Here is a 26,238-nt window from a genome sequence, read left to right on the forward strand (position 1 = left end):
CTTCTCTACATGCCTCAAAGCCATCCATTCTACTTAATTGTGTCTCAGTACTCACATTGACAACAATGTCCTGTTCCTGATTGAATACTGACGAAAAGTATTCATTCAGTGTCTCCCCAATCTCTTCAGCCTCCACACGCAACTTCCCACTACTATCCTTGACTGGACCTATTCCTACCCTAGTCATTCATTTATTCCTGACATACCTATAGAAAGCCTTAGGGTTTTCCCTAACCCTACCAACTAAGGACCTTTGTGGCCAAAGAGGATACAAAGATGTCTGTCAATGCTCTAGCAATTTGTTATCTTGCCTCCCTCAATATTCTGGGATAGACCGCAAGAGAACCCAGGGACTTATCTGTCTTAATACCTTTTAAGATGCACAACACCTCTTCCTTTTTAATAACAACTTGACTTGGAAATTAGACACTTCCTTCCCTGAGATCATCCTCCACCAATTCCTTTTCTTTGGAAAATTTGGTCATTTAAGAACTCACCTACCTTTTCTGGCTCCACAGTAAGGTTTTAAACTGAGACTGTGGTTGTTAATTGATGTCTCATATTCTCAGGATTAGTAAATATTTCAGTTGTCCTTTAACTTCTTGGTGGCCAGAAGTTTAGCTCCAATTTGTTCCCAGGTGCTTTGTCCTTTGAGAGAGTTTTAGAGAGCTTTCTCCAGTGTTTTTTCATTCACAGAATTACCTCCTCTGCTTTGACAGCAGCAGTTGCCTGAAAAACAGAAGGATTGTGTATTCCAATGTCTGAGCTCCTTGTTCCCAAGTTTTATACTCTAGTAGGCAAAATCTTACTTCTCCAACATATGAAACTTATCAAACAGGTGTAAATTAAAATAGGAGAAAAGAAAGTCTTCATGCCTGAGTTTCAGTACCTTTTGATGAAAAGTTAATTTCAGTTCTGGTGAGTTTATTGCACTTTGGCTTTATAAAGCTCATCTAATGTATGTGGTCAGCTGTTCATGCTGACCATCTTAAATCTGTAGTTATTTTCCTTTTTAAAAATACTTTCATCCATCAAGGTCAGTGTACTAAAATTGGATCACATAATTTTAAAATCAACAATCAATTTTTATATCACTGTTATGACACCATAAAAAAGTTTCAGAAATCATCATCTTTCACAGTTAGCATGCATGGCTGGTATGTAGCAGAAAAATATCACATTTCTTGACTTCATCTTGCATTTATTGTAAACCATCCCTAGACACCTTTCAGGAATATAATCAGACAAAACAAAAATGACATTAGGATAGATAAGTAACAGCTTACTCAACGTGATAGCTTTCAAGGAGAGATAGATATTAAGGAGAATTTTAATCAAGGAAGGAAGCAGAGAGTTGGAGATCTTCAGGGAGAAATTTACAAAAAAAAACTACCACAAGACCACTATGGTGAAGGATATAGGAGGAACATTATTATTATTGGACTGAAACCTGTTTTTTCTTATTTCTGTTGTCATTGCTTTACACTGGAATTGCAAGTGGAATTGTCTCTACACTATCCTTGTCCTTCTAAGTAATAAAACACTCTACTTGAATGTTTTATTAATTATTCTGTACAAACTATGCAGAAAACTGAAGACATATTGATTCTTGAGGATCAAGGTATGGCAGTTAGAGATGCTTAATAGCGAACTTTTGTTTTTTTCTCATGGAAATGAAAGTAAGCTTATGCTTCATCAGAAAGAACTCAATCATAAAATAGTTCTTCACAGGTAGAACTGAACTGAATTGAAAGACTAATGTCTGCTCTTTGTTGGATTTTCTCGTGTAAATGTAATATTGATCTTTCTTTCCCCTTAAGAAATATTCAACACCCGAACATCACTGATATTTCTACATTGATTAGGGAAATTGAGAAATGTTTTGATCTTTGAGATGCTGATGAATCTATGAAACAGCATTTCTATTTTTGTTTTAAACTATGTCCCCATCCCAGAATTGTCCCAGTTCAATACTCAGCTTGCAATAGATTATAGACAGAAAAAGATTTTTAAACAAAAAACAAATGCTCTCTAGAGAAAATACATAGGTGTGCAGCATACACGCAGGTAAGATTAAAATGAAGTTTGTCACAAAAATGAACCAATTGAGGGGAATTCACTGTGAAATATTAGCTATTGTGCGCAGTCACGATGCACTTCTAATTGTAATATACTTAAGTCTATGTAATGCTAAGAAGACTACAACCAAAGCTTTTGCCAGATGGGACAACCTAGTAAAGATGAAGTGATCCCAATTATTAAATCATTGACATTAAGCAAAATGATGTTGCACTGATTAAAGAACATTGTGGATTAATTGATACTTCAAAATATATCCTTTTATTAAGGAATATTCAATGTATTCCGATTTCTATTGATGTCAACTTTAATTTGATTTTTGGACTCATTGTATTAATTGAAAAATATTTGAAGAATACATATCTGAGAGTTGAAATGGCTGTGCAATTTGCAAATTGTTAAAATATTGATTGTTTAAACTCTGTGCAATCTTTCAAGTAACAGAACATTAATCATCCCACAGGAACAATAGCAAGTGAGACAACGGACAAAAAAAAAATCAAGCTCATTACAAAACTTTAATCCTACTTTTATTAAATATCCTGCAGGTACAGTGCTGGAATCTTCATTCTACTAATTGTTTAGGGAAATGCGATATTTTTTCTAGCTGCTATTTCTGCAATTTGAATTTGATTATTTGATTTGATTTGATTTAACTTGATTTATTATTATCACATGTACCTAAGTAAAGTGAAAAGTTTTGTTTCGTGCTCAGTATAGACAGATCATAGCATAAAAGGACATGCAAATCTTAGAGTAACTAAACAGTGAGGCTTACAAAGTACAGACTTAGAATAGAGGTTTAAATGGACGATTGCGAGAAATGCGACAATAAGACCTGCTACAGAGACCTCTCAAAGAGTCACCCTCTGTCAGCACCAACTTGAACCGCTCCCTTTTATTTTGTTGGTAGAAAGTGAGGACTGCAGATGCTGGAGATCAGAGTCGAGAGTGTGGTGCTGGAAAAGCACAACAGGTCAGGCAGCACCCAAGGAGCAGGAGAGTTGACATTTCAGGAATCCTGATGAAGGGCTTATGCCTGAAATCTCTGTTCTCCTCTCCTGTTGCCTGACCTGCTGTGCTTTTCCAGCACCACACTCTTGACCCCATTTATTTTGTTGTCTGCATTTCAAACTTACACATTGATCAGGAACAAAGAATGCATTGCAATTAAAGTTATAGGTATTGGTGTCTGCACAACACACTGAACACGTTACAAACATTTTACAAAAATAGACCCTGAATTTCCTGCAAATGCTTTGTATGAGCTCACACAAATCTCTATTTCAATCCACCTCACTCCTGAAAACAGCTGTGAAATAAATAATCAAACACCTGGCTTTCTTAGTGGTAGCTGTTGATCTGGATTCCAGATTTGCTCATTGGTTCTTCCTCAAAATAGTTCCCTGGAATTTTTTTTACATCATTCTGAACGGACAATGATTGCTTGTTTTAAATGTGCTGTAACCCAGTGAGGGAGGATGAACCAGCTCCCCGCTTTTCAAACTCCTTGGTTGACTACAATAGATTTGGCTCACTTCAGTTAACAAAAAATGGCCTTAATTAGTTCACCTGAAACAATCTAACAGCTAATTTCAAGGTTTTCTTCAGTGAAAGAAATGTGACTTTTATAACTTACTAACCTTGGGAAAAAGTATTAAAGATGCGACATCAAATGCACGCACAGACAATGGTACAATGCGGGAAAGAAAAGGAAAGACTATAACATGGAACTTAAAGTCTTTAGTGTGCACTGGATGTGTAAGGTGTTATCCTTAGAGCAGAGTTGGTCAGCAGTGTTTTGGATTAGCAGCAGCTGTGAATTTTACAAATAACTTTGAGTGCTTGGTATTAAGATGCTTCTCCAGTTTGTGCTGTCAGTGATTGCTTTGTACTTGTTGAGTGAAAGCAGATAAAGAGTGAGAGAAAGCAAGGGAGAGACCTTCTCCCTGTACCAGTTATAAATCCATCTCACTTCCTTCTGTCAAAAGCAGTTGTTTGAAACACAGTTGATTCACATGTTCCCATGTTTGGGTTTATTGTCTCCAAACTGGATAACTGTAGATGATTATTTGATATCCAATGTATGAACTTTTGATAAAATTATAATCATGGAAGAGGTACAGATCTCTGTTATCAATTTCTTTGAAAACATATTAATTTCAGTTCAGACTGATTCTAGTTTATTGCTGGTTTCATGAAACTTGACACAACCAGTGGTCAGATGATTATTGCGGCCATTTTTAATCCAGTACCTTTCTCTATCTGAAATGATTTCACAAAGACCAGTACTTGGGCCTTAGCTGGCCACTATATATATCAATAATTTGGATAATCAGGCTAATTATAATCTTTCTCAATTTCCAGGTGACTCCATAAGACTGAGGAGTAGAAGTAGTCCATTCAGCCCATTGTGTTTTCTCCACCATTCAATGAGAGCATGACTGATCTGATATTCTTCAATTCCATTCCTGCCTTTTCCCCATTACCCATGATTCCCTTACTGATACAAAGTTGAATGGGAATGATTGGTGGGGTAGACTGATGGACTGAAAAATCTACTCTTGTTCTTATATTCCCAAGTTGCAATTGCAGTCCGTGAATGTCCGATGATGTTTATCAAAAATTCGTTGTCTGTATTGCATCACTATTGTAACAAATATCACGGTCGAGAGACAGCAACTCCAAAATTGCAGCAGTCTTTCAGCAGTTAAAAAATCACACAACACCAAGTTATAGTCCAACAGGTTTAATTGGAAGCACACTAGCTTTCGGAGCGACGCACCTTCATCAGGTGGTTCCACAAGCACCTGATGAAGGAGCGGTGCTCCAAAAGCTAGTGTGCTTCCAAATAAACCTGTTGGACGATAACCTGGTGTTGTGTGATTTTTAACTTTGTACACCCCAGTCCAGCATCGGCATCTCCAAATCTTTCAGCAGTGTATTACTCCTTTATCCAGTTGTAAGAATGTTCAAGTCACTGCCAGGGAGATTGAGTGAAATGAATGCCATATCACACATATATTGAAAAGAAAATCAAACACAAATATGAATAAGAAGGGAATAGTTGGTTTCAAAGCTACATTTTGTTAAAGAAAGTGGGAGGCAGCAGTGGAACGTAAACTTTGACATGGACTCAATGATCTTTTCTTGTCCTATATTTCCAATTTCCAAGTGCAGCAGTGATGCACTTGTTAATCTGCTCAAGTCTTTGGAGTGGAGTTTAAACCCATTCTTCTTAACCTTTCATCAGGAGTCTTACCATAGAGCAACAACTGGCAGAATAGAATCTTAACCCTGAGATTCAGGAGTTCACACCTGGCTTCATACTCAAGGATGACCTGAGTTGAAAGTTCATATTGATGCTGGCTGACTTGCTCAAAATTGCCATTTGCTGCTCTGGCCAAATGCAGTAATATGTAATCATGTTAATCCTTGATATTTCTTGAGTAGAAGTAAAGGTAACAGTGAAGTCAGCACCAACCTACTGCTCTCCCATTAGAGAGAGGTAATTGGTGGTGACTTCATCTTAGGGTTACCACAGGTCAGGCTAAGGGGGAGGTTGAGAAGGAGAGCTCTTGCTGGTAACCTCAGGCAGTGCAAGAATTGAACCCATACTGTTGGTATCACTGCACTGCAAACCAGCCAGCTAAGCTAGTGAACTCCTTCAATTCCTGCTTTAAAGACCTCCGACTGGCCACTGTTCCAAACCTCAGTCATGATGTTGCTGTGGAAGTGGTGTGGAGTGAGGTGAAGCCGGCCTACTCTGTCCACTGGTGCAGTATTGAATTCCAACTCAAGGTCCTGATCCCTGTAAAATCTAAATAAACACATTGTCATTTGGTTCTATTACAAAGCAAAGTGTACACGCGCACACACACTTCCAGAGTGGGTGGAGCAATAGGAATTTCAGACTACTGATTTAGGGATTATTCTTGTTTAAGAAAAGCAACTCAGTCAAATACACAATGCTTTGGCGAGTCTTGGCATATGTTTTAAAAGTATTCTGTATAATTCAGTTTTGATCATTTTGAAATAAAGTGTAGTTTAGAAGACAAAGGGAGAGAGTAACTCTTTAATCTGTGTGAGAGAATTAATTCAACGGTGTCTGGTTAGTTAATTACTTTATCCAAGATGCTTGCAAAAAGTAAAATATCAACAAGAGAATACAGTTGATGCTGGCAAGGGAGGGGTTGAATTGGCCTTTCATCAATGATTCTTGGCTTTTTCTGAAGGGCAAGTGTCTAGAGATGTGGAATCGTTCCTTTTAAGTATACTGTACTGTGGAGCTTTCTAACCTAAATATGCCCCAAGCAAGGCTTTTATCCAGACTTTCAGCCACAAGACAGCCACTGAAATATTCATACAAAGTTAAGTGTGCCACGGATGTTTTTCCCTCCATTCGTCCACCACAATGGATTTCACATCAAGGTCAGTAAGGAGAGTAATGCAGAACTATAAAAGTTCTAGTCTCAAAAGAATTAAACAAAGTAAGTGAAGTCTTATTCTCTTAGCCTGGCTAAGGATTGTACAAGCCTTTATAGAGAAAAATCTGTTAATGCATTAAACTTTTGAGATTATGCCTTCAATTTGAAATGACTGTAATGGAGAGGACATCAGCAGTAAAAATTCTCAGCTTATTTTTTAGTAACTTGTGACATTCTTGCAAAGTAGTAAAGGGTTCCTGGTGAGCATCTAACTAATGTTTCCCAGTCACGTATCCATATAGGTAATGGCAGCAGACAAAAAAAAACAAAGATATTTCAGGATCTCAACTAATTTACTCAGCAAATTGCAATGTCACTTTCTTTTCAATAGAACAATTTTCAAGAGGTTTAGCAGCTTATAGTTTGACATTCACATTGGCTTGACTTGAGGCATTAGTAATAAGAGAAGTTGGCATGAATGAGGGCATTAAGTTCCAATTAACTTTGGTTTAAATAGTTCCATTGACTCATTCAATAATCCTTTGGTCAGTTTCAATTCTTGAAACAGTCACTCAACCCTGGAAACCCCCAGGTTGAAATATTCACACCATAATAGCTAACATGACCTTGAAAGTATATCATACAATATTATGGGCCGAATATTTCATCCTTTCATGTGAAATTTCTTCATGTGCTATTTTAAGGGACGTCTTAATCCACTTGTATGAAACCAGTCAAATGCTGCACCAAAGAATTTCATGTGAAGGCATCCAGCACCCATATGCAACTCCTACATTACACAATCTGTTGATGCATATTTCAATTCAAATATGGTTCAATGTTTTATTTAACAGCATCCCTACTAGATATAGGATCAATTGAATGTCCCCTTTTGTACCCCACAGATATGCATAACTATATTACAGTTCAAATTGCACACCTCAACTCTGAGCAAGCCCCCCCTCAACAGTGCCACCATTACCAACGACCTCCCAACTGGGAGTGGGCTAGCAAATTTGGGGGTGGGGATCAGTGGCATTAAATTGAACATGATAATAAGGGAGTTGGAGGTGGGGTGATAGTGGTGATGGTTCCTTACCACAGCCTTCCTGCAACTTACTGACATTTTACTGGCTACAAACGACTTAGAAAGCAACCCACTGAATTTAGGCCAATTGATGGTGTTACGTGGCTAATTCACCATCTGCAGAGGTCATCTCGCAGGTTCAGACTGGGTCTCTCCTGACCAGGTAGTGCTCACGGCCCATGGAGGCATCCCTCAGCGTAAAAGGGCTGACCCCTTGGGACGGTCACCCCACCTCTCCCACTATACTCTTGAGGTCATTACCTCCTCTGTTGCAGAGACCTACCTCATTGGTCCCAATGATTCCCACTTACAGCATAGTGGTTCGGTTAGCACTGTTGTCTCACAGCACCAGGGACCCAGGTTTGATTCCAGCCTCAGGTGACTGTCTGTGTGGAGTTTGCACATTCTCCCAGTGTCTGTGTAGCCATGCTCTGGTTTCCTCCCACAGTCCAATATGCAGATTAAGTGAATTGACTATGCTAAATTGCCCATAGTGTTCAGGGATGTGTAGGTTGGTGCATTAGTCATGGGTAAATGTAGAGTAATAGGGAATGGGTTTCCTGATGAAGGGCTTTTGCCCGAAATGTCGTATTTCTTGCTCCTTGGATGCTGCCTGACCTGCTGTGCTTTTCCAGCCCCACTCTAATCTCGACTCTGGTTTCCAGCATCTGCAGTCCTCACTTTTGCCTAATGGGTTTGGATGGGCTACTTTTCGGAGGGTCAGTGTGGACTTGTTGAGCTGAAAGGCCTGTTTCCACCCTGCAGGGATTCTATTCTATTCGGACCCTTATCCTTGCTGATATGAGGGCTGCTGCAGTCCCAGCAGTGACCATAGCTCCCAGTGGCGCCTCTGAGACTGAAGAGCTGCCAGTTCGCTGATTGACTGGCTGCTCCGAGAGGAGGGACATCCTGCCTCAAAGGAGTGGAACAGACAGCATGACAACAGGAAAATAATTGCCTGAGGGCCACAACATCTGTTTGTGCATTCCAGGGCCCAATGAGGTGAGCCTACCGCTGAAATGCCTAGTGGTAATATGCAGTACCACTAGGTCTTCAGGCAATACATCAACGCTTTGAACACCCCTGTTTCCAGATCTAAGGAGATGATGGATGCACTGACAGTGAGCTGTTTGTTCATTTTTCAAATAAACAACTTATAGTTAGAATTGAAACAGGATATCGTGGAATATCACCAAACATTAATTTGCTCAAGTGGCATCAGTAGATTCTAAGCTGAAGATAGTTTTTGATGCCAGTGCACTTTCGATAGTGAATTATGGGCACCAATATATTTAATCTGCACAGCAAAAAGGTTTATTTCAGACTTACCAAATTAACAAACCACAATGGCATATCATAGCCGAATCTATTGGATGCAAAACACTTTGGGATTTCTGAAACAAAGACACATTGCGCTCTATAAATCTAAACTTCTCCAATGGATTTCCCGTTGCTCTGGGAAAGAGGAAGGCACAATTGTTCTGATATTATAGACCAACACTTATCTCTCAATCAAGATTACAAACAAGGTACCTTACCTTGCAGCTCACAAACTAGTTCCATCTTTTGTCACTTGGCAAAGGACATTATGTTCTGAAAAGTACCTTGTGGCTTGTGGTTTTGGGAGATCACAGGTTATTGAGAGGTATGATGTTAATACTTGCTGTTCAGCCTTTACTTTGTGCCATTTTGAGACAACTGATTGCAATCTGTCAGCAAACCTCTTAACCTTGGTGAATCCCAGTGTTTATTTGTAGATCATAGTTGCTTGAGATCCATGTGCTGGGAATCTGCCTCTTGATAAGGACAGTTTGAAATGTGTGCAAATTTATAAAAATGTAGATATAAAAGATCGCCATCACGGTGTGGAATGTAATTTCAATTATCTAGTCAAAGAAAACACTTCTCTCAGAAACAAGACAAGCCTTTCCAAGAATTGACTGAGAAATTGTGCAAGATTATTCTAGATCAACATATTCTCATGGCAACTCTGAACAAGACCAGAGACTGGCAGGGTGGGAAGATCAGAGGCATGAATCAGTATTCAATTCCGTGGCACTAGACACTCATACTGCATTCCACTGTCTCAGCTCAGAACAGAACATGTAGCACAAAGAAACATAAATAACCTTTATTCAGCCTATTCTAACCTGGAAGACTGTAGCCATAAGGGAGACCCATTGCTCCCAGGTCCCTGCTCCCTACAGTGAGTAACAACTTTCTCAGCAAGATTATTCAAGACCTCCTGAGTTACAATGGGCTGTATTAGTAATAGTGAAGTCTAATAAGATCTGAAATGTCACTTCCCAAATTCTTCGATCAATGTTCTCAAAGTTTTCGTAGTTGAGATCAGTGGAATTCACAAATAGTTAGCACAAGCTGCTTCATGACTAACTGTGATGAATGCAAATGGTATATTTTGTGGAGACTGCATCAAAAAATCCTACTAAAAAAATCGATTTTATTTTTAATTCTAATTTGAATACCAACACGGTCTCTGCTTTTCTCTCCGTCTCTTTTGGGTCTACGTAAGCCTAAAATGTGTGTAAGCATCAAAGACTTGGATCTACTGAGGAATGCATCATACCCTCAGAATTACCTTGCAGTTCATCGGTGATAGACATGAAATTACTTTGAAGAGTACAGTGGGTAAAGCAAACATTGCAGTCAATGTATTCACAGTAAGAACCCACAAGTGGCAAGGAAATAGGATTGACCGTCTGTTTTTCAACAAAGTTGACACATTGGATAGCAGTGAACCCATTGTTCTTCAAATGAGTCATAGCATCATAGAATCTCCACAGTGTGGAAAGACACCATTTGGCCCATTTTGTCCACATCAACCATCTGAAGAGAATCCCACCCAGAGCCATTCTCCCACCTTGTCCCCATAACCCTGCATTTACCATGGCTAATCCACCTAGCCTGTTCATCGCTGGACTGTGGGAGGAAACTGGTGTACCTGACGGAAACCCACGCAGACATAGGGAGAACATGCAAACTCCACACAGACAGTCACCTGAGGCTGGAATAAAACATGGGCCCCTTGCACTTTGGGGTTGTCACTGTTAGCCACTTAGCCACTGTGCCACCCCTGGTACTTTGATCCTTATCCAAACCACTACATTCGATGGACTCTCTGTTTTAGGTTAAGCAATGCAGCCATACCCCGGATTAAGGTTTTAACCCATGAATTTTTAACTTAGAAGTGAGAATACTATGAACTGAGCCAAGTTGATGAGAATGATGTAAAACAACCTAGCAGGCCAGTGAGAGATAGCAACTGGTTCTACATAAAAAAGAAAATGCTCTCTTTGGAGAACGAAGCCTGCAGGTCATGTTTCCTGGGTTGGATTTCCCTGTCAACAATTGCAATAGCAGATTCCAGGTGCAGTGATAGTTCTGCATATGTTAATATTAACGGTAAAAAGAGGTGTATGCCAGAGCCTGGACTTGTTTATTTTGATGAGCACAAAGGGTGAAATTCATTTCTGAAAACCCTTTTATTTTGCCCTTCTTGTGTCAGTACTAATTGTGATGTCTGTTCTTAGGTCACTGGTTGTCATAATGGTGTTTGGAAGCCGTATTCTCAGGAATGATAAAACCTCTAACAGTCAGGACCCAATATTCTGAGCCCATGGTTGCCTAGATTCTGGCACACTACTCTCGATGTTTGTATATGTCTGAATCATTTCTCACTATCTCTCAATGAATGATTCCCTTCCCAATATTTAAATTCCACAACACACTTGCACTCTCACCCCATTTGTAATGCACTCCTTTTGATTCTCTTACCAAGATTGATGCATTTCTGGTTCTTTTGCAGAAATTCACCAATCACTACACAGGCATAGTAAATTATAAGAAGAGCTTAATTTATTTGCAGCTTCCAACTGAAGTTATCTATTCTTACACACACATTAAATTATGCATTAATCTACTACATCCTGGTTCCTCAATGATATGGCTACATCATTGGAATATTTTCTTCATGTGATATTACAAAAAGACTATCCTGTCACCACTACAAAGTTACATCATCACCTCTCCTACATCTCCCATGCTTCTCTAGTTTTCCAACGCTGGAGGATAGGGGTGGGAATGTTCCCAAGATGATCTAATCATGTAGGTTCGGATTGTCCAGTCTTGCTGCACCCTTAATTGCAACAGGGAACATCCTCCTCATCATCTTCCTTTGTTTTTAGAGTCTTATGTTTTGATTGTACATATAAGAAATAACTATCAGTGTTTTAATCATTCACAACAAACATTTATGTAGTGTGAAGGGTCCAGTGGTATTGTCTGCACTCCTAGGCCAGGAAGTCCAGTCTCAAGCCCCAACTGTCCAGGAATTGTGTCAGAACAGGCTTGTTAAAAATACTTAGGTGGAAAGTATTTTGCATTGCATTTTACCAAAGCATCGAGGAGAGAAGGAGTGGTGAAGCGAGGGCTGTCAGGAAGGGGGAGTTTTCCTGCATTAAAAGGGGACTTACCTCGGGAGTCAGGCCTCCATTTTATCAGAGTGGCGAGGAGAGAACGAGCGGTGAAGCGAGGGCTGCCGGGAAGGGGGAGTTTTCCCATGTTAAAAGGTGCGAGGGAGGAGTGAAGGACTTCTGGGAAGTCATATATTTGTGTGGTTATGTTACCCGAAACACTACTCGGGTGGTGTCTCCCACCCATCCTCCTCCTCTAACCAAAAAAGAAAGGTTCTGTGTGCCAGATTGGTAAGGTAACGAGTTTATTTTTTTATTCCTTATTTTTTCACCAGTCTCTTTGGGAATTTAGAATAGTGGGAATGGAGGTTAGGGCAGTTGAATGTTCCTCCTGCAGAATGTGGGAGGTAAGGGTCACCACTAGTGTCCCTGCTGACTACATCTGCGGGAAGTGCACCCAACTCCAGCTCCTCGAAAACCGCGTTAGGGAACTGGAGCTGGAGCTGAATGAACCTCGGATCATTTGGGAGACGGATGGAGTTATTGAGAGGAGTTACAGGGATGTAGTCACTCCTAAGGTACAAGAAAAAGGCAGATGGGTTATGGTCAGGGGATGGAAAGGGAACTGGCAGGCAGTGCAGGGATCCCCTGTGGTCATTCCCCTCAACAATACTGTTGGGAGGGATGACTTACCAGGGGAAAGCAGTGGGGCACAGGGCTCTGCACAGAGTCTGTCCCTGCTGCTCAGAAGGGAAGGGGGAATAAGAGCAGAGCAGTAGTCGTTGGGGACTCCATAGTTAGGGGGACAGATAGGAGGTTCTGTGGGGACGAGAGAGACTCATGGTTGGTGTGTTGCCTCTCGGGTGCCAGGGTTTGTGATGTCTCTGATCGTGTTTTTGGGATCCTTAAGGGTGAGGGGGAGCAGCCCCAAGTCGTGGTCCACATAAGCACCAACGACATAGGTCGGAAGAGAGATGGGAATTTAAGGCAGACATTCAGGGAGTTAGGATGGAAGCTTAGAGCTAGAATGAACAGAGTTGTTGTCTCTGGTTTGTTGCCCGTGCCACATGCGAGTGAGGTGAGGAATTGGGAGAGAGAGGTGTTGAACACGTGGCGACAGGGATGGTGCAGGAGGGAGGATTTTGGATTCTTGGATAATTGGGGCTCTTTCTGGGGTAGTTGGGACCTCTACAAGCAGGATAGTCTTCATCTGAGTCAGAGGGGTACCAATATCTTGGGGGGGGGTATTCGCTAAGGCATTGGGGTGGATTTAAACTAATCCAGCAGGGGAATGGGAACCAAAATTGTAGTTCGAGTGTAGAAAAGATTGAGAGTAGGGAGGTCCAAAATCAAGTTTCAGGGACGCAAGATGGCACCGGCAAGCAAGAAGTTGGTTTGAAGTGTGTCTTCTTCAATGCCAGGAGCATCCAGAATAAGGTGGGTGAACTTGCAGCATGGGTTGGTACCTGGGACTTCGATGTTGTGGCCATTTCGGAGACGTGGATAGAGCAGGGACAGGAATGGTTGTTGCAGGTTCAGGATGTAGATGTTTCAGTAAGAACAGAGAAGATGGTAAAAGGGGGTGGGGGGGTGGGGGGTGGCATTGTTGTCAAGGACAGTATTACAGTTGCAGAAAGGATGTTTGTGGACTCGTTAACGGAGGTAGTATGGGCTGAGGTTAGAAACAGGAAAGAAGAGGTCACCCCTTTGGGAGTTTTCTATAAACCTCCGAATAGTTCCAGAGATGTAGAGGAAAGGATAGCAAAGATGATTCTTGAAAGGAGTGAGAGAGATAGGGCAGTTGTCATGGGGGACTTCAACTTTCTAAATATTGACTGGGAACACTATAGTACGAGTACTATAGATGGGTCAGTTTTTGTCCAGTGTGTGCAGGAGGGCTTCCTGACACAGTATGTAGACAGGCCAACAAGGGGCGAAGCCATATTAGATTTAGTCCTGGGTAATGGGCCTGGCCAGGTGTTAGACTTGGAAGTAGGTGAGCACTTTGGTGATAGCGATCACAATTCTGTTATGTTCACTTTAGTGATAAAAAGGGATAGGTACATAACACTGGGCAAGAGTTACAGCTGGGGGAAAAGGCAATTACGATGCAATTAAGCAAGATTTATGAAGCATAGGATGGAGAAGGAAATTTCATGGGATGGCCACCTTAGAAATGTGGAGCTTATTCAAAGAAAAGCTCCTGTGTGTCCTAGATAAGTATGTACCTGTCAGACAGGGAGGAAGCTGTAGAGCGCGGGAGCCATGGTTTACGAAGGAAGTGGAATCCCTGGTCAAGAGGAGGAAGAAGGCTTATGTTAGGATGAGATGTGAAGGCTCAGTTAGGGCACTTGAGGGTTACAAAGTAGCCAGCAATGACCTAAAAAGAGAGCTCAGAAGAGCCAGGAGGAGACATGAGAAGTTGTTGGCGATAGGATCAGGGTAAACCCTAAGGCTTTCTATAGGTATTTAAGGAATAAAAGAGTGACGAGTGTAAGATTAGGGCCAATCAAGGATAATAGTGGGAAGTTGTGTGTGGAGTCAGAGGAGATAGGGGGTGGAGTCAGAGGAGATAGGGGAAGCACTTAATGAATATTTTTCGACGGTATTCACTCTAGAAAGTGACAACGTTGTCGAGGAGAATACTGAGATACAGGCTACTAGACGAGGTGGGATTGAGGTTCACAAGGAAGAGGTGTTAGAAATCCTGCAGAGTGTGAAAATAGATGGGATTTATCCTAGGATCCTCTGGGAAGCCAGGGAGGAGATTGCCGAGCCTTTGGCATTGATCTTTAAATCGTCATTGTGTGCAGGAATAGTGCCAGAAGACTGGAGGATAGCAAATGTGGTTCTCTTGTTCAAGAAGGGGAGTAGAGACAACCCTGGTAATGATAGACCAGTGAGCCTTACTTCAGTTGTTGGTAAAGTATTGGAAAAGGTTATAAGAGATAGGATTTATAATCATCTAGAAAGGAATCATTTGATAAGGATAGTCAGCACGGTTTTGTGAAGGGTAGGTCATGCCTCACAAACCTTATTGAGTTCTTTGAGAAGGTGACCAAACAGGTAGATGAGAGTAAACGGGGTGATGTGGTGTATATGGATTTCAGCAAGGCGTTCGATAAGGTTCCCCACAGTAGGCTATTGTACAAAATGCGGAGGAATGGGATTGTGGGAGGTATAGCAGTTTGGATCAGTAATTGGCTTGCTGAAAGAAGACAGAGGGTGGTGGTTGATGGGAAATATTCATCCTGGAGTCCAGTTACAGAGGTGTACCGCAAGGGTCGGTGTTGGGTCCACTGCTGTTCGTCATTTTTATAAACGACCTGGATGAGGGCGTAGAACGGTGGGTTAGTAAATATGCAGACGACACTAAGGTCAGTGGAGTTGTGGATAGTGACAAAGGATATTGTAGGTTACAGAGAGACATAGATAAGCTGCAGAGCTGGTCTGAGAGGTGGCAAATGGAGTTTAATGCGGACAAGTGTGAGGTGATTCACTTTGGTCGGAGTAACCGGAATGCAAAGTACTGGTAAGATTCTTGGTAGTGTAGATGAGCAGAGAGATCTCGGTGTCCAGGTACACAGATCCTTGAAAGTTGCCACCCAGGTTGACAGGGTTGTTAAGAAGGCATACAGTGTTTTAGCTTTTATTAACAGAGGGATTGAGTTCCGGAACCATGAGGTTATGCTACAGCTGTACAAAACTCTAGTGCGGCCGCACTTGGAGTATTGTGTACAGTTCTGGTCACCGCATTATAAGAAGGACGTGGAAACTTGGGAAAGGATGCAGAGGAGATTTACTAGGATGTTGCCTGGTATGGAGGGAAGGTTTTACGAGGAAAGGCTGAGGGACTTGAGGCTGTTTTCGTTAGAGAGGAGAAGGTTGAGAGGTGACTTAATAGAGACATATAAGATAATAAGAGGGTTGGATAGGGTGGACAGGGAGAGCCTTTTTCCAAGTATGGGGACAGCAAACATGAGGGGACATAGCTTTAAATTGAGGGATGATAGATATAGGACAGTTGTCAGAGGTAGTTTCTTTACTCAGAGAGTAGTAGGGGTATGGAATGCTTTGCCTGCAACGGTAATAGATTCGCCAACTTTAAGTACATTTAAGTCGTCATTGGACAAGCATATGGACGTACATGGAATAGTGTAGGTTAGATGGGCTTCAGGTTGGTATGACAGGTCGGTGCAACATTGAGGGCCGAAGGGCCTGTACTGTGCTGTAATGTTCTATGTTCTATGTATAGTCTTGAGTGCTTCTTGATTATCTCCTGTAAATTTTGGGAAGTTTTTTTTCAAAAAGGCTGAGACAGATTTTGATGGAGACTTTTTGCATCATAGCCTAGAGACTGCTTAAACAATGAAACCGAGTCTGGGGGAGACTGAGATTGGAGTGATGATTTTAATAGCTGAAATGAGGTGGAGGCATGTACAGTCCTACTCATACATAACGTAAGTTAAATCTTGAAATTGACCAGCTGCAGTAGGACCCTGAGGTTGTGGTCTGCTGAGCTACAATAGACTCTTAACTTGTTTCTTATCACTGGTGCAGAGGATTGAAAGATGTGCATCAGAAATCCCAAAACAGTCACTGCACTCTAATTTCTCGGGATGTTTGAACTTTCAATGACGATTTACTTGGTGTCAGGAACCCTCCCATAAATCTCTTCACTTAGGGTTGGAGACTTCGGTGGGTTTTGACTAACTTACCCAAAGAGTTACCTGAGAAAAATTGTTAACTCATCCTCACTGCAAACATTAATATTTACTTCAGTCAATATTATCAGCCTTGAGTTAGGCAACATGAGCCAAACGCCCAAGAGAACAAATGACAATAGCTGCCATGAAGTTTATGACCACCTTCAGTAGACTCTTATTGTTTCAAAAGGCAAATAACATTCTAAAATCCTCCATAAATATATCAGAGTCTTAGTCAGACCACATGGTTTGGAAGACAGGAATAAGCATCTCTTTTAATTAAAGCAAAAGGCTCTAATTAAAAGGCAGGTGTTTCACAGAACATGCAAAGTCCAGTTCTTGGTGGCTGAACTTAGAATGCAACTTCTCATCATATCCCAGGGCTAAAACATTTAGGAAAACAAGTCCTGCCATGACTTTCGAAATCAAAGCGCCACAAAAAACCAGCATTTAAAAAAAGCTTTGTTTGTGTAATTTTGATTGCTTTCATTTTTTTTAAATTGAATTTTGGTCATGTTCTCTCACAGTTTATGGTAAATATCCACAGTCCCCACCTATCAGAATTCACTGCCACTTTCAGTGAAGTTTGATCTGATAACATGAGTGATAGCAGAAAGGCTTGTCTCAATAAAATATTCAGCCACATTAGGGATTGAGGCCTAAATTTCTTGTAAGATAGACAATTAATGCACCCAATAAGGTAAGTGGCACATTGTACCCATTATGTACCATAAGATTTCTACATGCCACATTGTATTGGGCTCCTCCATTGACATTCAGGATGTGCTTCATTTGTGTACCCCACAACAGGAGAGATAGTAGCATGATGGTAACATCACTGACCACATAATCGAGTGACCCTAGTCAATATTCTTGGGTCATGGGTTCAAGGCCCACAATGATGGCTGTTGGCATTTAAATTGAATTAATAAAAATCTGGAATTGAAGGCAAGAGTCAGTAGTAGTGACATGAAACTATCATGGGTTGTTGTAAAAAGCCATTTTGTGCACTCATGTTCCAAGCAAATTGGCCATCCTTACATTGTTTGAACTAAAAGTGACTCCAATATGATTGATTCTCAACTGCCCTTTGAAATGGATTAATGACCTGCTCAGTCCAAGGCTAATTAGGGATGGGTGTAAAATGCTGCCTTATCAAGGATGCCCACATACCGTCAAGCAATGAAAAGACCATGACATTATTTAAGTGAGGGTCAATCAATTGAGAAAGCTCTTTTATGAAAGCTGTCCACTCAGAGTCTGCCACATCATGCAAAAAACTTGATCAACAACATATTGCACGAGTAGACAGCATGGTCCTCTATGACTTTAAAGGGCTCACCCAATACACAGAGGTTAGTTGCAAGTTTGTTGTTTTAGGCTAATGGTTAACCATTGAATGTGTTTGCTCAATATTTACCAAATGGTTTCCCAGTATGATTGCATTTTAATGTCTCAGATGTCACGTGATAGAGTCATAGAGTCACAGACAAGTACAGCACGGAAACAGACTCTTCGGTCCAACTCATCCATGTCAACCAGATATCCTAACCTAATCAAATCCCATTTGTCAGCACTTTGCACATATCCCTCTAAACTCTTCTTATTCATATACCCATCTAGATGCCTTTTAAATCGTACAACTGTAGTAGTCTTCACCACGTCCTCTGGCAGCTCATCCCATATATGGACCATCCTCTGTGTGCAAGAGTTTCCTCTTAGGTCCCTTTTATATCTTTCCACTCTCACCCTAAATCTATGCCCTCTTGTTCGGGACTCCCCCACCCCAGGGAAAAGTCTTTGTCTATTTATCCTATCCATGCCGCTCATGATTTTGTAAACCTCTATAAGGTCCACCCGCAGCCCCCGACGCTCCAAGAAAAACAGCCCCAGCCTATTCAACCTCTCCCTGTAGCTCAATTCCTCCAACCCTGACAACATCCTTGTAAATTCTTTCTGAACCCTTTTAAGTTTCACAACATCCTTCCGATAGGAAGGAGACCAGAATTGCACGCTATTCCAAAAGTGGCCTAACCAATGTCCTGTACAGCCACAACTTGACCTCCTAATTCCTATACTCAATGCTCTGACCAATAAAGGAAAGCATACCCAACGCCCTCTTCACTGTCCTGTCTACCTATGACTCTACTTTCAAGGAGCTATGAACCTGCATTCCAAGGTCCTTTGTTCAGCAAAACCCCCAAAGACGTTACCACTAAGTGTAGAAGTCCTGATCTGATTTTGCTTTTCCAAAATGCAGCACCTCACATTTATCTAAATTAAACTCTATCTGCCACTTCTCAGCCCATTGGCCCACCTGATCAAGGTCCCGTTGTGCTCTGAGGTAACCTTCTTTGCTAACCATTAGACCTCCAATTTTGGTGTCATCTGCAAATTTACTAACTATACTTCTTATGTTCACATTCAAATCATTTATATAAATGACAAAAAGTAGAGGACCCAACACTGATCCTTTTGGCACTCCACTGGTCACGGGCCTCCAGTCTGAAAAGCTCTCCACCACCACCACCTCTTCTACCTTTGAGCCAGTTCTATATCCAAATGGCTAGTTGTCCCTGTATTCCATGAGACCTAACCTTGCTAACCAGTCTCCCATGGGGAACCTTGTTGAACGCCTTACTGAAGTCTATATAGATCACATCTACCATTCTGGCCTTGTCAATCCTCTTTATTACTTCCTCAAAAAACTCAATCAAGTTTGTGAGACATGATTTCCAATGCATAAAGCCATGTTGACTACCCCTAATCAGTCCTTGCTTTTCCAAATACATGTAAATCCTCTCTCTTAGGATTCCCTCCAACAACTTGTCCACCACCGACATCAGGCTCACTGGTCTATAGTTCCCTGGTTCTTCCTTACCACTTTTTAAATAGTGGCACCACGGTAGCCAACCTGCAGTCTTCCAGCACCTCACCTGTGACTATCAATTAACAAATATCTCTGTAAGAGGTCTAGCAATCACTTCCCTAGCTTCCCACAGTGTTCTCAGGTACACCCAATCAGGTCCACTTTTATGCATTTCAATACATCCAGCATCTCCTCCTCTGTAATATGGACATTTTTCAAGAGTTCACCATCTATTTCCCTACATTCTATATCTTCCATGCCCTTTTTCACAGTAAATACTTATGCAAAATACTCATTTAGTATCTCCCCCATCTCCTGTGGCTCCACACAAAGGCCGCCTTGCTGATCTTTGAGGGGATTCTGGATCAGTGGTGCTGGAAGAGCACAGCAATTCAGACAGCATCCGATGAGCAGGAAAATCGACGTTTCAGGCAAAAGCCCTTCATCAGGATCTTTGAGGGGCCCCATTCTCTCCCTAGTTACCCTTTTGCCCTTCATGTATTTATAAAAACTCTTTGGAATCTCCTTAACCCTATTTGCCAAAGCTGTCTCATGTCCTCTTTTTGCCCTTCTGATTTCCCTCTTAAGTATACTCCTACTGCATTTATACTCTTCTAAGGATTCTCTTGATCTCTCCTGTCTATACCTGACATATGCTTCCTTCTTTTTGTTAACCAAAACCTCAATTTCTCTAGTCATCCAGCATTCCCTACAACTACCAGACTTTCCTTTCACACTAACAAGAATATACTGTCTCTAGACTCTTGTGATCTCTTTTCTGAAGGCTTCTCATTGTTCAGCCCTCCCTTTACCTGCGAACATCTGCCCCCAGTCAGCTTTTGAAAGTTCTTGCATAATACTGTCAAAATTAGCCTTCCTCCTATTTAGAACTTCAACTTTTAGATCTGGTTCATCCTTTTCCATCACTATTTTAAAACTAATATAACTATGGTCATTGGTCCCAAAGTGCTCCCCCACTGACACCTCAGTCACCTGCCCTGCCTTATTTCCCAAGAGTAGGTCAAGTTTTGCACCTTCTCTCGTAGGTACATCCACATACTGAATCAGAAAGTTTTCTTGTACACACAACACATTTCTCTCCGTCTAAACCCTTAACACTATGGCAGTCCCAGTCTATGTTTGGAAAGTTAAAATCCCCTACTAGAACCACCCTATTATTCTTACAGATAATTGAAATTTCCTTGCAAATTTGTTTCTCAATTTCCCGCTGACTATTAGAGGGTCTATAATACAATCCCAATCAGGTGATCATCCCTTTCTTATTTCTCAGTTCCACCCAAATAACTTCCCTGGATGTATTCCCAGGAATATCCTCCCTAAGTACAGCAGTAATGCTGTCTCTTATCAAAAACGCTACCTCTCTCCTGCCCACCCCACCCCACCCCACCCCACCCCTCCCTGTCTATCCTGGAGCATTAATATCCTGAAACATTAAGCTGCCAGTTTTGGTCAAACCTGAGCCATGTTTCTGCAATTGCTATGATATTCCAGTCCCATATTCCTATCCATGCCCTGAGTTGCTTGAGATTCTACAGATCTGGTCAGCTTAGAATATTTCCCATGAGTCATTTATCTTATCCCCAATACACATTTAGCCCTAAAATGTAATCACCACACTTACCTACTTCCATCTTCACCCTAGCCGATCAGCCCTTCACTTTAGTTGAAATATAATCACAGTACCAAACCCAGAGGCAAAATTAAATTTATTGAAAAAGCAAAGTCCATCTTTTTCTAATATTTAATAGAAATGGTTATGAATTGCTCTTGTACAATCTCTTGGTGCCTATCGTCTGCACTTGTTTCCCATTCTACTATTCCTATAAAGTGTTGCCCCAATGACTATAACTGATTATTTCCTCTAAGGGCAGTTCAGTGGCCTTACTGGGTGTCTGTATGCAGCTGAGGACCTTGAGAACTGACCTTAAATTGTGGTATGGTAACACTGTTTAAGTAGGTACTGGTTCTGGTGGGCAAAGGGATGGTTGTCATCCCAAGGAAATATTCTCCAGGCGTTGCAATCAAAGTCACTTTGCCGGAACTGACCTTCACATTTGCAGAGATTCAGGATAAAGTGTCAACACTGACCCCAGAATGAAGCTAATTGAGCAATGGTGTGAACTGTTATGGAAGTTTCCAACTAATTAGGTGCTCTCTACATTTGCATCAAAAAGTGTGGTGCTGGAAAAGCACAGCTGGTCAGGCAGCATGCGAGGAGCACATTCCTGATGAAGAGCTTACATTCAAACCATCAACTCTCCTGCTTCTCAGATGCTGCCTGACCGGTTGTGTTTTTCCAGCACCACACTTTTTGACTCTGATCTCCAGCATCTGCAGTCCTCACTTTCCCCTACTGTCTACATTTCTGTGGAGGTGATCAACGACTCCACATTAGACAGAATGGTGTCTATACTCAACGTAATATGGCATCAGAAAATAGAGATGCCAGAGAATTGGTCAGCTTAGGATTCTTCCCATGAGTCATCCATCCCACCCCAGTGCACCTTTAATCCTACAATATTGTCAGCACTATCACCCCTAGTTCATGCTCTGCACCATTGTGGGAAGGCTTGTTGGTAGTGTAGTACAGTATCTGGAAGTTCCTGTTGTAAGCTTTCCTCAGTAGTCCAGTCCCTCAAAGTCAGCCTCTGAGTTCTGCCAAACACATTTAGAAATAAGCCCTTTGACCTCTGTTGCCAGACACACTGACCAAAGAGACAACCATATTGCAACAAGTACAGGTGGCTCTCGTTTAAAGCATGTTTCGGTAGCATGATTTGGCTATAACGTTGCTGAAGAATTAGGGAATGATATTTTCGAGAACGCTTACCTCTATTTGCAAATGTGCATTTCCAGCTGTGATGGTTTTGCATGCTTCATTCTGCATATGCGCCGATGTCAGCTGCTGTCTGAGCATGTGAGAGGTACAGTACTATACATTGAGTAGCCTCATCTCAAAAATTAAATTGATGAATGTTAGTTGCTGTCTCTCTGAGACAAAAATATTCTTGTATAATTCCTGTATAAGCCCTGTGTAATTCCTGCAGGACTGCATTACTTTTATAATACCATTTGCCTTTCTAATTTGTTCTGGTATCTGCGTATTCCACAATCTAAACCAACCGCTAAGAAACAGCCAGAAGACAATCAACCACAACCACCCACTTCTGCAACCACAATTGCACCTGAAGTTGGTGACGGTGATGACCCTTTGTCCCTGCATTAACAATATTTCTTCAATGTTAAATTTACTTTTGTTTAATTAAGAAACATGATTTAAACCTTCATTCAGGTTGTGCTATACTTTGTGTTAGGCTTTTGGGCAATTTTTGAGTGATTGTGAGTGATATTTTTTGCTGGTCTGCCCCAACCCCACTTTTCCCATAGGCCGCATTATTTTTATTACGTGATTTTGTATTAAGCGAGGTTCCACTGGAATGCAGCTATGGTGTTATAGGAGAACTACAAGTATTTATTTCTAGCTCAGATTTAAAGAAAGTTGAAAAGCTGGGCTCCAAAAACCTCTACCCACTGGATGATGAAATAGCTCAAGAATGAAGTCTCCTCACTGAAGAGGGATGGCGATATCATACACCTCACACATGTCCCAGATGTAATCAAAGAAATCCAAGCATGAGCAAGGGACTGACCCCAAAAGGATGCAAGCTGGAATGAAGCAAACCTTGGTCCAATCTAGAAACCATGTAAATGGAGGCAACACAACATCTGGCAAATCTTCAGATTTTGTTGTGGTATACTGTAAAAATTATCTTGTCATTTGCATAATAAAAACAGTTATAACATATAATATAGAATAACATGGTTTAGATGCTAATAGCACATTGCAAATTATATAACAACATACACATCTTATTGTCTACTACTAAATTTGTTCAGATGAAGTCCACATAGAATAATGTCCTTGGTACTTAATGCTCCTCAAATGGTGAGCTGCCCATGTTTGTGCAAGTAATTGCCACACCATTGTAAAGGGTTCTTCTAGTCTAAATCTTAACTGAAAATAAGTTTAATTTTGTAGAGTGCTCCAGAGCAAAGCATTCCTTGGTGAAGGTATTGTTGGCCTGTGTCAGAAAGAAAAGAAGAAAATATACAAACATGTGAAACTGATAGGATGGAAAGAACCAGTTGGTCCTTCATGCTGACCATACGAAGGGATCAATCTAAAGAAGTTGGATTTGAAAACACTGTGTGTAAGATAAATTAAGCTTCTAGAGATGGAAGAGGCAAAAGGTGGAACATGCTGTTTTAAATAGTTGCTTTTCCAACCGTTAAATATGGAGGAATATAGCAGCACAGTAGTCCTCTCTTTAACCAGTCCAGAAGGAGGTAGGATTTGTTTCAGGCCTCAGGGGGTTGCATAAACTGCTGTCCACAAGTTTCAAGTGGTATATACTTTTAACATCAAAATAAACAACTCAGACAAGCGATGTATAGTCTAGCTCACTGTTAATGGCTAACTTGATGTGGCAGCCAATCTCATTTGCAGTTTATTGCCGACACTCAGATCATGTTGGAGTTACCTAATGGGCTTGTTAGGACCTTCTCATATAATTAGGTGAAGATTCTTGCATCTTCATCCAAAATGTTTACTTTTGAATTTTATTATAAAGTAGGTAATAGTTGTTCAGCACCAATGTTAATCCTTCAGTTTTGCAGTAAGGGTAAGGTGTAATGTGACATTTAACCCTGACCAAGTTGTTTGATTTATTCTCTTCATTATGTCTTTCTGTGATCATCCTTAAATGAATCGCATTGTGCACCATCGATGCTGTGACTCAAAGGAATTTCCTTGCAATGTACTTCCTCCACTAACCCAGGACTGTATATTTATTATTGTTATAATATTCCATTGCGGAACCAATTCAGCCTTGTTTTTCTCTACGTCACTGCTATGTTTTACTATTTTTTAAATAATCGGCATGCCATGCTGTAGAATAGATTGTGATACAAGAGAATCCTTTTCTCCTATATCATTCCAGCAGATTCACTCCATTAAACCTGTGATCACACTAAGCGGTTTCTACAGTGCTGCCAAAAGCTTGGAAGGTGCCAGAGACAGGCTATCACTGTGCACAGTGAGTTCAGCTATGCTTTCCTTCAACATGTTTTTCCCCATTCCATGCCATGTTGACGATTTGCTAAATCATTGCTGACTTCACCAAGAGTGACAACTGCCTTTTCTTGCTAATATTGGCAGGGAAAGATATCCTTCACTTCTTGAACAGTATTTGAAAACAATGGCATTTAAAAAAGAAAAGGAAAATAATGCAGCCAACTGGTACAATTTAGAAGTTATTTACAACATGCTTCTGGAGCAGATGTCTGGTATGACCATCTTTAACAGTGAGATATCTGGTAACTGATGAGCAATCACAGTCCAGAGGTTTATTATGTAACCTCCTATTCCTGCGATGGCCAATAGATAATATATTATTAAAATATTATTCAATCTAGAGTTGTGTGACTCTGTAAGAGTCAGAACAGAAAAAATAGCACTCCCTTGACAGTTTTCATGGATTGCAAAATTATGTTTTTAGATCCCTTTAGTCATAAATGTACACTTGCTATTTTCCAACTAATCTTTGCACAATAACGCTGTAACTTTAGTGCATTTTTGTGTCTGTTTTCATCTTAACTATTACTGATGAAGTTGCTATGGTAACAACCTCAGCTGTTCTATCTGACATTGACATCCTGCTGCTGTCTTTCCCTCTCTACAAGACATCGTACCTCTCATTTCATTAATGTAATTAATTTCAAACAAAATTGATTGCGACAGATTAGAATGTAAGTTACTACAGATTTAAAATAATGGAGGTTAAACTGTTATTTAATGGCAACTTCAATTAAACTTGCATCCCACAACATAAGTATTCCTTATAGTTTTATTAAATATTTGAACCTTGATCCTTTTGCTTGTGTAATGTTATTGGTACTTATTTTGAATGATGTGATATTGTTATCTAAATTAGCCCTAGACTTAGACAAACCTTCTTCTTTATAGAGCAACGTTTTAACTTGAACTTCGAGATGACAGATGCTAAGTTTAGTTTCTCAGGTGAGTGACGACAACAGTCTTACTTTTTTCCCCTCAGCTTACTGTATACTTTACTGGACAAGAGTCCTTAAGTGTGATATCATCTGCAAAAGCATAAATGTTTTTCTCCCACTGGTGCTAAGCGTTACATTACAGATGATGAACAGAGGAAATGGTCAGAGCTGAAAAATGTGTTGCTGGAAAAGCGCAGTAGGTCAGGCAGCATCCAAGGAGCAGGAGAATCGACGTTTCGGGCATAAGCCCTTCCTGCTCCTTGGATGCTGCCTGACCTGCTGCACTTTTCCAACAACACATTTTTCAGCTCTGATCTCCAGAATCTGCAGTCCTCACTTTCTCCCAGGAGGAAATGGTCACTCAATGTAATCATGCTTTAAGGTCGTTTGTCCAGCTTCTGTACACTCTGTCAAGTTCCAGTTGACAAGGGTTACTTTGGTGATCTTTTGTGGTTAAATCCATTAAAAAAATGTTTGTGGAATAATAAATGATTGTCTTTTTAGGGCAGAACTGGAGTATTGCTGAACAAGATTGAATCCTTGT

This window comes from Chiloscyllium plagiosum, chromosome 10 (assembly GCF_004010195.1).
Source record: "Chiloscyllium plagiosum isolate BGI_BamShark_2017 chromosome 10, ASM401019v2, whole genome shotgun sequence".
Taxonomy (NCBI): domain Eukaryota; kingdom Metazoa; phylum Chordata; class Chondrichthyes; order Orectolobiformes; family Hemiscylliidae; genus Chiloscyllium; species Chiloscyllium plagiosum.